Genomic DNA, 11,923 nt, shown 5'->3' with positions numbered 1-11,923 from the left:
TCCTCTTCCTAAAATGGTAAAAATATGTGCCAAATTCAACTAAAAATATCTATCCATAAAGGGAATCTATGCTGGACGAGCTTCAAAATTTTCCAACGGGACATATCAGAAATATAAGGCCTGGTCTGAAAATAAGAATAAGCACAATATTCCTATGAACATTTACACTCAGTCTGGAGAGTGGAATATAATATATTGCTAATGGAAGTAACCATGGTTTACCCTTCAGAAGAGTGATCCGTAGATTCAAGGATTTCTTAAAAAACACTTTCAATCCACAAACATGCATGGAAGAAAAAACATTTAAAATAATTGCACTAATTTGTTGTGTAATTTTATACATTGACAGTGGGTACTAACCTTTTGATTGCTTTTCTTTTGCAAGAGTACAAAAACCACCACAAGATTTTGTAGCTACTTCAAATTTTGTTCTGTCAAAAGCGCAGAAGTAAAGTCGAAGGAATTTCAATTGATATTTCCCATCTTTAAACTCATTCAAACATGACAGAAAAATATTCACAAAGTCTTCAAGATGCCAAGAGTAAACACGATCAAGACTAACTGCAACAGTGTTTTCTCCGATTTCACAGATTTTGTTGAGGCACTTCTTTATTTGCTCTTCAAGCATATGGCTGTTTGGTATGTCTTTATTATGAAGTGGAACTGGAAGCTGTATAGTGTCATTATCGGAACGATGCAGATGTTTGATTTCTGAAAGAGTTTTTTGTTTCAATAAACATATAATATATTGTAACCAAATACATTGAAATTATTATGTGAGAAAATTTGTACACATGCGTATCAATAAACACTTAATGGAATGCAAATAATTTTAGAGTTATCACAATTCTTTTAAATAGTTTTGGAATTGTAAAAAAAAGAGCAATAACTCAACAATCACTATTATCATATTATTTAGCCTGCTTGAATAACCTTATACTAGCCTAGAAGTGGGAGCTTGAAAGACTTAGATATTAACAAAGTGAATCTCCATTTGTAGTTATTATAACCTATTTTAAAGGGGCCTTTTCACAGATTTTGGCATTTGTTAACTTATTCATTAAATGCTTTATATCGATAAATGTAAACATGGGATCGTAAAAGCTCCAGTAAAAAATCAAGAATAAAATTAAAAAAAGGAAAAGAACATTGCCCGGACCAGGTTTCGAACCAGTGACCCCTGGAATCCTGCCAGAGTCCTGAAGTAAAAACGCTTTAGCCTACTGAGCTATTCCGCCGAGTACACATGTATGAAGTATTTTATACGTTATATAAGCAATCTTCGTAGTTTCACAAAATTTAACGACAAAAACAGAACTCTCCAAATTATTCAATTGTTTCGCGTTGCAACGCTTTATAATTTTTAGGTTTTAAAATCGTCAAAAGATGCATATAAAGGCTATATTAGACCATGGTAAATGTTCAGTATTACTGTTTCCTCACAAATATCATAACTGAAACGAAAATTTGCGAATCTGAAACAACTTTTTTCAATTTTGTCAATTTACCAAAGCGTGAAAATATCCCTTTAAGATGTTAACTGATAATCAAATGCAATTAATTATATCAGTAACTAACAACTGCCCAAAAGCAGCAGATGTAGAGAGAGAATGGACACAGGAAATATTTCATGACCAATACCCAAACAAGATTTGAATACATGATCACCAGATTTAAGGACAACCCTCTACCAAGAGGAGGTCTCTAAAAAAAAAAAAAATTGTTAATTTTATTATAATTATACTTCAAACATAAACACTTAAGTCTTCAAAGTCTTTAACATTACTATTAGAAGAATTCTTACTACAAGAAGGCTAAACACTCTAAGGCATCCACCTGAGACACCAAGGAACTCAACTCTGATCAGGTAGGGTTCGCTAGTTTTTATATAGCAAAAAAAGGAAAACTGCATCACACCCTCATGAATATGTTTTAAAGGCACCAAAATTATTGTAAAAAAAATCAGCAAAGACATAATTGTTTTGAGAAAGTTTGATAAAGCTTGGAAGTTCTAACAGAAGCAAAACCATTGAATCAACTAGGTGACATCTTTTTCAACAGACTTGAATAATTGTCAAACTTGGCTGAGATATGATAAGATGAACTGTTCAGAGCAAGTATAATGATGACTGGGCAAAGAAAGTGATTGCTAGAGTTTAACAAAGGTTCCAGTTTACAAATACAAGAGAGCCAAAGACTCTAGTGCCCTTACCCTGAGACCCAAATAAATGTATTAATCTGATCTGCTTTAAAACAAATTTTCTGCCCAAGTTTAAAAATTGGGCAAAGAAAGATTCTGGTTAGTCACAAGTTTTGAAATAATGAAATAAAAGTCACTATATCTATCTTATGAAAACTGTGCCACCCCGAGGTTGCAATGTTATTCAATTAACTGAACTCATTTGAACTCAGCTCCAATAGTATAAGAACAAATGTTGTGACCAAATTTCATTAAGATTTGACTACCAATATGGCTTCAATGGTGTTAACATGGTTAAGCAAAAGCCACATAAGGAAAACTGTTCCGCCCCCATGCTTTTCAAACGACAAAACACATTTTCTAACTCAAAAAAGATAAAATATAAACTGAAGTCCTGACAAAGTTTAATGAAGATTGGACTAAAAATGTGACTTCTAAAGGTAACAAGGTTTCTCCATAATAAGCCACTTAATCCTTTACCACTTAGATACGTATTTTGACGAATTTGTAATCCCTTAGAAATTAATTTGAATTAAAGACCCTTATTGCTAGATTCAAATTTTCAATGCTTCATTTCTAACAAATATTTGGACCAAGTTTCACAAAGATTGGACCATAAATGTGACTACTAGAGGGTTACCATATTTTTCTCTTTAACTTGGCCTATATAAGTCAGGTTTTGAACTCATGTGACCCAGTGTCAAACTCAGCCAAGATATAATTGGCACTAATGTTCTGACCAAATTTCATAATAATTGGAAAGTAGTGTGGCCTCTAGACTTTTAACAAGGTAAAAGCATTGACGATGCAGGACAGACAAAACGTGATCACCAATGCTCACCATTAGCATATTGCACTCAGTGACCTTACAAGAAACATTGCTCCATCCATTTGCAATTTTATACTTTTCAGAAAACTAGCACCTTATTCAAACTCAGAGATCATTAAACCAACTGTCTGAGAAAGTATCATGAAAATTGAACATACAAAAGAATGACCATAAAGCTCTATCCCCTATGCACTACATTGTTCTGAGCTGGTAGTGTTTGCAAAGTGTGTCAATAGACCAATACTTAATAGGCTTACAGACTACTCCAACACATGTCATCCATGATTTTGAACAAACCACAATCATTTGTTTAACTCAAACCAGATATAAAAACAATAAGACCTGACCCAATTTCGAACTCTGCCAAGAAATAATTGAAACAAATATGCTCTGACCAATGTTCATGAGGATTGGTCAAAATAATATGGCCTCAAGAGCATTCACAAGCATTTCGATTTATTAGAGTTTGCAACCTAATTATTGATCCCGCCTGGCCCAGTTTTAAACTCATCTTCTTTATGATAGGGATGAATATTCTAATCAAGTTTAATCAAGAAAATATAAAGTTCCTATTTTCCTGGCAGCCATAATTTAAAGGGGCCTTTTCATGTTTTTGTAAATTTACAAAATTAAAAAAAAAATGTTTCAGATTTGCAAATGTTAGTTTTAGTTGATATTTGTGAGAAAACAGTTATACTGAACATTTACCATGCTCTAAAATATCCATTATATGCATCTTTTGACAATTTGAAAACCTGAAAATTGTAAAGCATTCCAAAGCTTAACAATTGAATAATTTGGAGAGTTCTGTAACAATTGTTGTTGTTAAATTTTGGGATACTACGAGGATTGCTTATAAATACATGTAGTATCAAATACGTCACTAATTGTATGAGGACAGATGGCTAAGTGGTCTTAGCGATAGACTTTTACTCCAGGGGTCAGTGGTTCGAGCCCAGTTTAGGGTTATTTTTTTCTTACTTTAATTTTATTCTTGTTATACTGGAGCGGTTTAGATCCAATGTTTACATTTATCAATGTAAAGCATTTAAAGACAAATTTCGAGTAATGCCAAATTCTGTGAAAAGACCCCTTAAAACAGACCAGATCCATTTTCAAACTATGATGAACCCAGGTGAGTAAGGATAGTTAAAAATAAATCAGGTGTAATAATTCTACAGTTTCTAAGTAATCTTTGCAAAAATTTAATGTCTCAAACATACCCATTAAATATGAAGAGAATGCCATAAATGGGATGAAAAATACTTAAAGCACTTGAAGATGAGTTAAAGGCCACAGCTCCACTGTTCTTGGAGTAAATTGTTTAATAATTGAAGGTAAAGAATCTCTGCCATCTTTGATGGTGGAAAAATGAGGAAATACATTAACTATTGAGATTTAAATATCAGGAAAAGTTTGATGTTTTACCCAATGATGATCCTGTTTCAAACAAATCTATGTTGATCTTAGATTCAGCTGATAGGTAGTTCCTATTCAAAGTACACACTTCAAATTTCCCTTCCAACACCCACTTGAAAATATTGTTAGCCATTTTGCTTTTATAACCTGCAACCTGAAAATAAACAAGAATATCAGTGAAACTGATGGATGCTCCCCGATGATGCGCTTTGTCAATGCATGTGTAAATAAACACCTAAAAAATCTATTATTAGCCTCGGTGACCTTGACCCAGTGACCTCAAACCTCATCAAAAGGTAGAGGTCCATGCAAGGCACCTACATGCCAAATATGACAGCGATTGGTTAAGTATTGAAGGCGCTATGAGAAACGGTAGCATAAGTGTGACGGAAGGAAGTCTATTATAAGCCTCGGTGACCTTGACACCAGTTACCTCAAACCTCATCAAAAGGTAGAGGTCCATGCACGGTACCTACATGCCAAGTATGAAAGTGATTGGTGAAGTATTGAAGGCGCTATGAGAAACGGTAGAAAAAGTGTGACGGAAGGAAGTCTATTATTAGCATCAGTGACCTTGACCCCAGTAACCTCAAACCTCATCAAAAGGTAGAGGTCCATGCAAGGTACCTACATGCCAAATATGAAAGCGATTGGTTAAGTATTGAAGGCGCTATGAGAAACGGTAGCAAAAGTGTGACGGAAGGAAGTCTATTATTAGCATCGGTGACCTTGACCTTGACCCCAGTGACCTAAAACCTCATCAAAAGGTAGAGGTCCATGCAAGGTACCTACATGCCAAATATAAAAGTGATTGGTTAAGTATTGAAGGCGCTATGAGAAACGGTGGCAAAAGTGTGATGGAAGGAAGTCTATTATTAGCATTGGTGACCTTGAACCCAGTGACCTCAAACCTTGTAAAAAGGTAGAGGTCCATGCAAGGTACCTACATGCCAAATATGAAAGCGATTGGTTAAGCATTTAAGGCGCAATGAGAAACGGTAGCAAAAGTGTGACGGAAGTAAGGAGTAAGTAAGTAAGTAAGAAAGGACAAACTGGCAGCTATATGCTCCGCCAAAATTTTTTCTGGCAGCATAACAATGATATAAAAATAGCAAACAATGACCATGCAGAAACACTATCAGGATAGCAATTTTTTTCTTACCCACTAATTGAACAACTGAATACCTTAATTTCTTGACCACTACTTTTACAACAGAATACCTCACTTTCTTAACCACTACTTTAACAACAGAATACCTCGCGTTCTTACCCACTCTTTGTACAAAAGAATAACTCACTTTCTTATCCACTCCTTGTACAACAGAATAACTCACTTTCTTACCCACTACTTGTACAACAGAATAACTCACTATTATAAGCCTCGGTGACCATAGTCAGGCGACACAAAAACTCTGGTTCATTGTACACTTGGGAACATGGGATCAATTGTGTTATTACTGAAATTCTAAAACACATTCATCTTCAATATTGCTGTGAATTATTTCTTTCTTTCATTGAATTTGTGGTTATTGGTATTCATTTTTATCATATATAAATATAAACTTAACAAAAGCTGTCATCATAGGATGACTTATGCCTCCTATTAACCCTTGATAGAAGTTATGAGCTTTTTTCGAAACCTAAACATAGATTTCAAAAACCTAAATGCGGACCCTAAGTTCAAGGTCAAGGTCACAGGGGTCAAAATTTGTGCGCGTATAGAAAGGCTATGTCCATATACACATGCATGCCAAATATGATTGAAATTGCTATCTGAAACGACATAGAAGTTATGAGCATTTTTCGAAACCTAAACGCAAGGTGTGACGGACAGACGGACAGTCCGATCACTATATGCCCTCCTTTGGGGGCATAAAAATGGTATGTATCTGGTTATGAACACATTAGAATTTATATGCATGTTTTTTGCAAATGACACGATGACAACACATGGCAAAAAGAGCATTGAACTTACTTTAAAAAGTTTGTTTATAACGCATGTTTGAGGTTTTGACCCTGTCATAAGCATTTTTATCGGAGTAATTTTAGTTACAGTGTACATTAATGCATTGAATCATAACCACTGATTAAAACTGGACATTAAAGTAAAGAATACTTGTATATGGGTTTTTATAATGAAACCAACAATTATATTATGTATATTTTTACATTCATTCTTCATTTAAATGTTTTTTTTGATGCATTTCAATGGGACTATACTATTTTTTCCAAGTAAGAAGTCCTAGGACTTCTGTTTTAAAATCATAGTGAGTAATTTTGAAAATGGCTGCATCATTCCAATGTGATCCCAGGGGCGACAAGAATTACCCAAATCTTCCCTAATCATGGACTCAATATACACTCTGTGCCCAAATCTCAATCAATCCAGGGCCGTACGCAGGAAATTTTGACTTCTGGCCATAACGGGAAGGATGCAGGAGGGGTCTTCCCTCCCTATTTTTTATGCTCCCCCAAAAAATTTTGGTGCAAATATAGTGCAATTCTTGTCCAGGCTATTTCTCAGCAACTAATGACCGGAATTCAATGAAACTTTATGGGAAGCTTCACTACCAAGAGGAGATGTGCATATTATCAGCAGGTTCTGGTGGGATGATTTTTCACAGAGTTATGGCCCTTTGAAATTTTCTATAAAAAATTCTTGTCCCCCCAACTGCTGTGCCCTCAAGACACATCTGAATATATAGTGCAATATTGTGACCAAAAAAATCTTTGGGGAGCATCACCCGTCTCCGACGGTTTCTTGTTTAATTTGATACTTTTTAAGGTGAATTTCAATTCTTAACCCTTTACCACTTAGATATGTATTTTGGGGCATTTGTGGTCCCTTAGAAAGTTACATTTAATTAAATACCTTTCTTACTTGATTCAAGATTTAAAGGTTTCATTTCCAACCCTCAGATACTGGTAAGCAGCCAACAGAATAAAACCTGAACAGACTGCAGGTTACTCCTGTATCATTTGCTTCCATTCGCTGCTTTTCTTTCCTTGGCCAGTCAAAGGACGTGTTACATTGAACATTGATAGATGTAGCATTCAGGATCACAAAGGGTAATTGACTGATCGGGGATGTGTGTACATGCGTTAAGAAAACATTGCCTAGGGGCTTGTCTCTACTGGGGAGTAAAATAGCGCTTATTCCCTTGTTAATTAGGGACAATAAAACATATCTCCTCTTTCGTATTGAGGGAAAGTGTACTGTGGGCCCTTTCATCAGAGAAAACTTGCAACTTACATGTAGGACCATTATTTGAAAAAATCCTCACCAGAGGGGACTAATGGTTTTCGCTGTGTGTGTCTGTCTGTGAGTCTGTCACACTTTTTTGGATCCTGCAATAACTTTAAAAGTTCTAAATATTTTTTCATAAAGCTTGAAACATAGATAGTGGCAATATTGACATTATGCAAGTCATTTCATTTTGTTCCTACGTCAAAAATTTTGGTTGCTATGGCAACAAATAGACTAGAAATACTGCTAAATATGATGGTTTTCTGGTTCCTGCAAGAACTTTAAAAGTTCTTCATATTTTTTCATGAAACTTGAAGTATGAATAGATGGCAATATGGACATTATGCACGTCATTTCATTTTATTCCTAAGTCAAAAATTCTGGTTTCTATGGCAACAAATAATAAAAAATAATAATCTGACAATGGTGGCATTTCTGACAATGGTGGAGCCGGTAGGGGACATATATTGCTTGGCAATAGTCTTGTTTAACATCATGTTTGTGTGATGGACACTATTGTTTTGTTTTATGCTTCATCTTTACTCGTGACAATATCATGAATACGTAATTTCCTAATAAAATTACTAAATATTAAATATAGTGTTTCCAATTTCGACCACATAATCTTGTTAAATTTTATAAGAACGCAATTAATGGTTCTTATGTATATAGTAAAGCCTACCTACAGACACAAAAGCGTATTTTTATATTAAGCGAAATTGATAATTGCAAAACCAGGAAGTTAATTAATCGATGATTCCAAGTTTTCCTTAGAAGTCAAAAACGAAAGTAGATCACAATTTTCAAAATAAAATAATATCGCCATATTAAAAGATAACCATTCTGATGCATTATATATGATTATAAATTAATTTTATGCAACGCGAAGAAATGATTTAAAATCAATAAGATTCGCCCCATAAATGTGGCAACAACTTACCAACGAACATCTCCGTAGAGATTGTTTGACAAAGTCATGTGGGACAGATGACGTCACGCGCATGCTCAGAACGGCGCCCACTGCAAGTCGGAGAAGGCGAAATTACTTTCTGTTTTGATCCGCTGTTTTTTCTTCTCTAGAGGGACATTTTCACCAAAATGTCGTGATAGGTAAGTTATGTTGCATTATCATACACTTTACTACGCAAAAAGGGATTAAAAAATTCATAGATTTGACTTGTTTGCGGATCTGAAAGATTTTATAAACTAATTACTTGGATCTGTCAGTTTTGCAGAAACATTAATATGTATTAAATTCTTTGGATTCTTGATTTTGAAATCATAAACTATGTTTATCAATTGTTAATTTGTTGATTATATAACATGTTTACGGTTATATATTGCCTTGTTTTATTTGTAAAACGTTTATTTTCTCATAAACATCGCTAGTTTCGTTTTCCATTCATTATTGCTGTGTGGGATTTGGACATACTTGCAGGATTAGTTCTTCTTGAATGCTCTGAGCTTTTATGAGTACATACGTACAGCTCATAGTTCTGCTTGTCAAAGGCAAAAACAATGTAAAAAAATAATGTCTCACATATGTCCATAAAATCGAGTTCAATCAACCTAATACATCGTTACAAACACAATAAATGTTACCATCGACACCCGTTTGCGTGTATTTTGTTGAGAAATGCGCAAAACATAAACTTGATAACAAATTGTTTATGGCGGAAGTTGTGACTTGTCGATTAGTGCAAAGCGAAAGAAAAGGTTACACTGCACAAATTGTTTCACCGTAGTATCTGACGATCTGGTCTTATGGTAGCAGTTGAAATTGTATTGCGTATAACAGTGTAGTTTGAATTAGGACACATTTTTATTATTATTCTTGCGATCGGATAAGTGGTAGAGTCCGTGCTTTTAGATACGGCATTTTAGAAACAGTTATTGCGCTGTATACTAATTGAACTGAAAATCCGGAAAAAAACTGGATGTAGTGTCGGGTGTTCTTACATGCCTAGAGATAAGGCTGTAGTATGGAATACTTAATAAATATTTTATTTTTATACATGCTGTTGAATTTAGTATTTAATTAATTAACGAAATGAAATAAATATTAGTAATATTTATTGGTACATGTCGTTGTAAACACACCGCGTGCCTTCCTTTAATTTTTCTTTTGGTGAATAAAAACTGTTCCACAAGTTGACATTTACATTTACAGTTGACGTGTTTGAAATTTTGATCAAAATCTTTCTTCTGCAAGCACACCACATCATGTAAGTTATCTTAATTTGCTCATTATAGATATATTGACCATCTATTTGTGTTAAGTCATGCCAGAAAATATTTTATGTTGCTGATTTTACCAATAAGTCAGCGCCCGGAATCCAGACGGTAAAATTGGTATGGTAAATCGTAAAACCAGTTGCAACTCCCAGGACCCGGAGGGTCAATAGCTGGGAGTTAGATTATTGCAACTACTTTCAGGATACGTCATTATTTTTATGGCTGTCCGCAGAAAGTTTTGACTGAGGATGGGGGGCAACGGGGAAGGGTGCTGGGGGAGGGGGTCTTCCCTAACTTTTTTTTTTTTATCTATCACTTTTCAATGTGAATTTTAATGCTTAAAAAACTTATTTTGTAAGATACATGTATGAAATATAACACAGGGGCCAATAAAAAAAAATAAAAAAATTAGTATATGTAAGAAAAAGAGCTACCCCAGATGATCATGTCCATGAACATGTGTATTTTCGCAATTATTGCATAAACAAAGCACACATACCAAAATAAATTAAAATAACATTGAAAACAATATGTCTTGTTCATTCGTCATCTACAAAATAATTTGATTATTTCATATGACGTTGTACAGTTCAGGGTTGTGTTTCACATATGCCTCACTCAGCCATCATCAGAAATGACCAGGCTTTACCTTCTGATAGGCAGTTTTCGCTTTTAAATGTGTTCAAACAGTGGATTAAAATGCAAATTTGAAATGAACCCGTGCAAAGTAAGAAATGAGGAATTATTTTGAAATTTACTGGTCATTGAGGTTGCCAATAAAATAGGGGCCTAATGCTGTTGTCAAGGGAGTGCAGATGGTATAATTTGAAAAGTGGATTTAAATATTTGTTGCCTTTATCCCTGCATGCATGAGGAAACTGGTGCTTATTCAAACTTCCCCATTTATGCTTGGAAAGTCGTCAAAGGCTTGAGTTATTAACAAAGTTAAGGGAAGTAACTATGCGTGGACCAGTTTATGGATATGACAAATACATAACAGGGCTTGAACACATTAATCGCCTTGTTAATACACGATTTCTCCTGTTCAAGCCCTCCTTTTGCCAAGTTTCTGCACCCCGCCAGAGGGCATTATAGATAGAGTTTATGCAAAAATAAGTTTTAAAGCGCAAAAAAGACGGATTTCTACCTTGTAACCACCAGATATATTCTAATATGCTTAGATAAAAGTAAATCTATAGCTTAGTTAGCAAGTAATTTATTATTTTTCAAACGGTATCGCTTTTAAAACCGAAACTAGGATTTCTAGACGTATACGTCCAATGTCGTCCATTACGACAAACGCGATTATTTTAAGTTTTAAAGCACAAAAAAGATGGATTTCTGCTTTGAAACCACCAGATATATTCTTATTGGCATATAGATAAAATATGTTTCTTATATTTTATACTTAAATTTTCTATGCCAAATAAGGTGTGTGGCTTTAAGTATTCATTTGGCAATGTGTTACCAATGCTAAAAGGTTGAACTGGAATGTCCCTTGAATACTAGAAATCAACGATTTGATAGTGATTTGGGTTGCATTCTGAATTGAGTAACTAACTTAAATGAGATTTTTAGATTTGCCTTGGTGGGTGAGAACCCTCTTCAACATTTTAATGTTTTCTCAGTGATTGGGTTTGACATGGGACCTTTATATGATATGATCCAAATATGTATAATCATAAATTTTACATACATTTGTATGTGTGTGACAAAAACATACCTATAAGGATTGGAACATTTTGCAATATAGAAACAAAAAGCACAGATTTATTTTTCAATAAAACATAACTTATAATATTTATTTCTGAAGTTTAGCATGATATGTTTTGCTGTGAATAGTCATAATAAAATTGTTTGTTGCCAATAACGTGACCGACTCTAATTTTTATGCCGACCTTAAACTTTTTTTTCAGGTTGAGTTAACTTCCATTTTTCTAAATTCACTAAAATAACATTTAGTTAAATAATAATAAATAATTAAAAATATAAA

The sequence above is a fragment of the Dreissena polymorpha genome, chromosome 8 (genome assembly GCF_020536995.1).
Source record: "Dreissena polymorpha isolate Duluth1 chromosome 8, UMN_Dpol_1.0, whole genome shotgun sequence".
Lineage (NCBI taxonomy): Eukaryota > Metazoa > Mollusca > Bivalvia > Myida > Dreissenidae > Dreissena > Dreissena polymorpha.
This window is presented reverse-complemented; position numbering follows the sequence as displayed.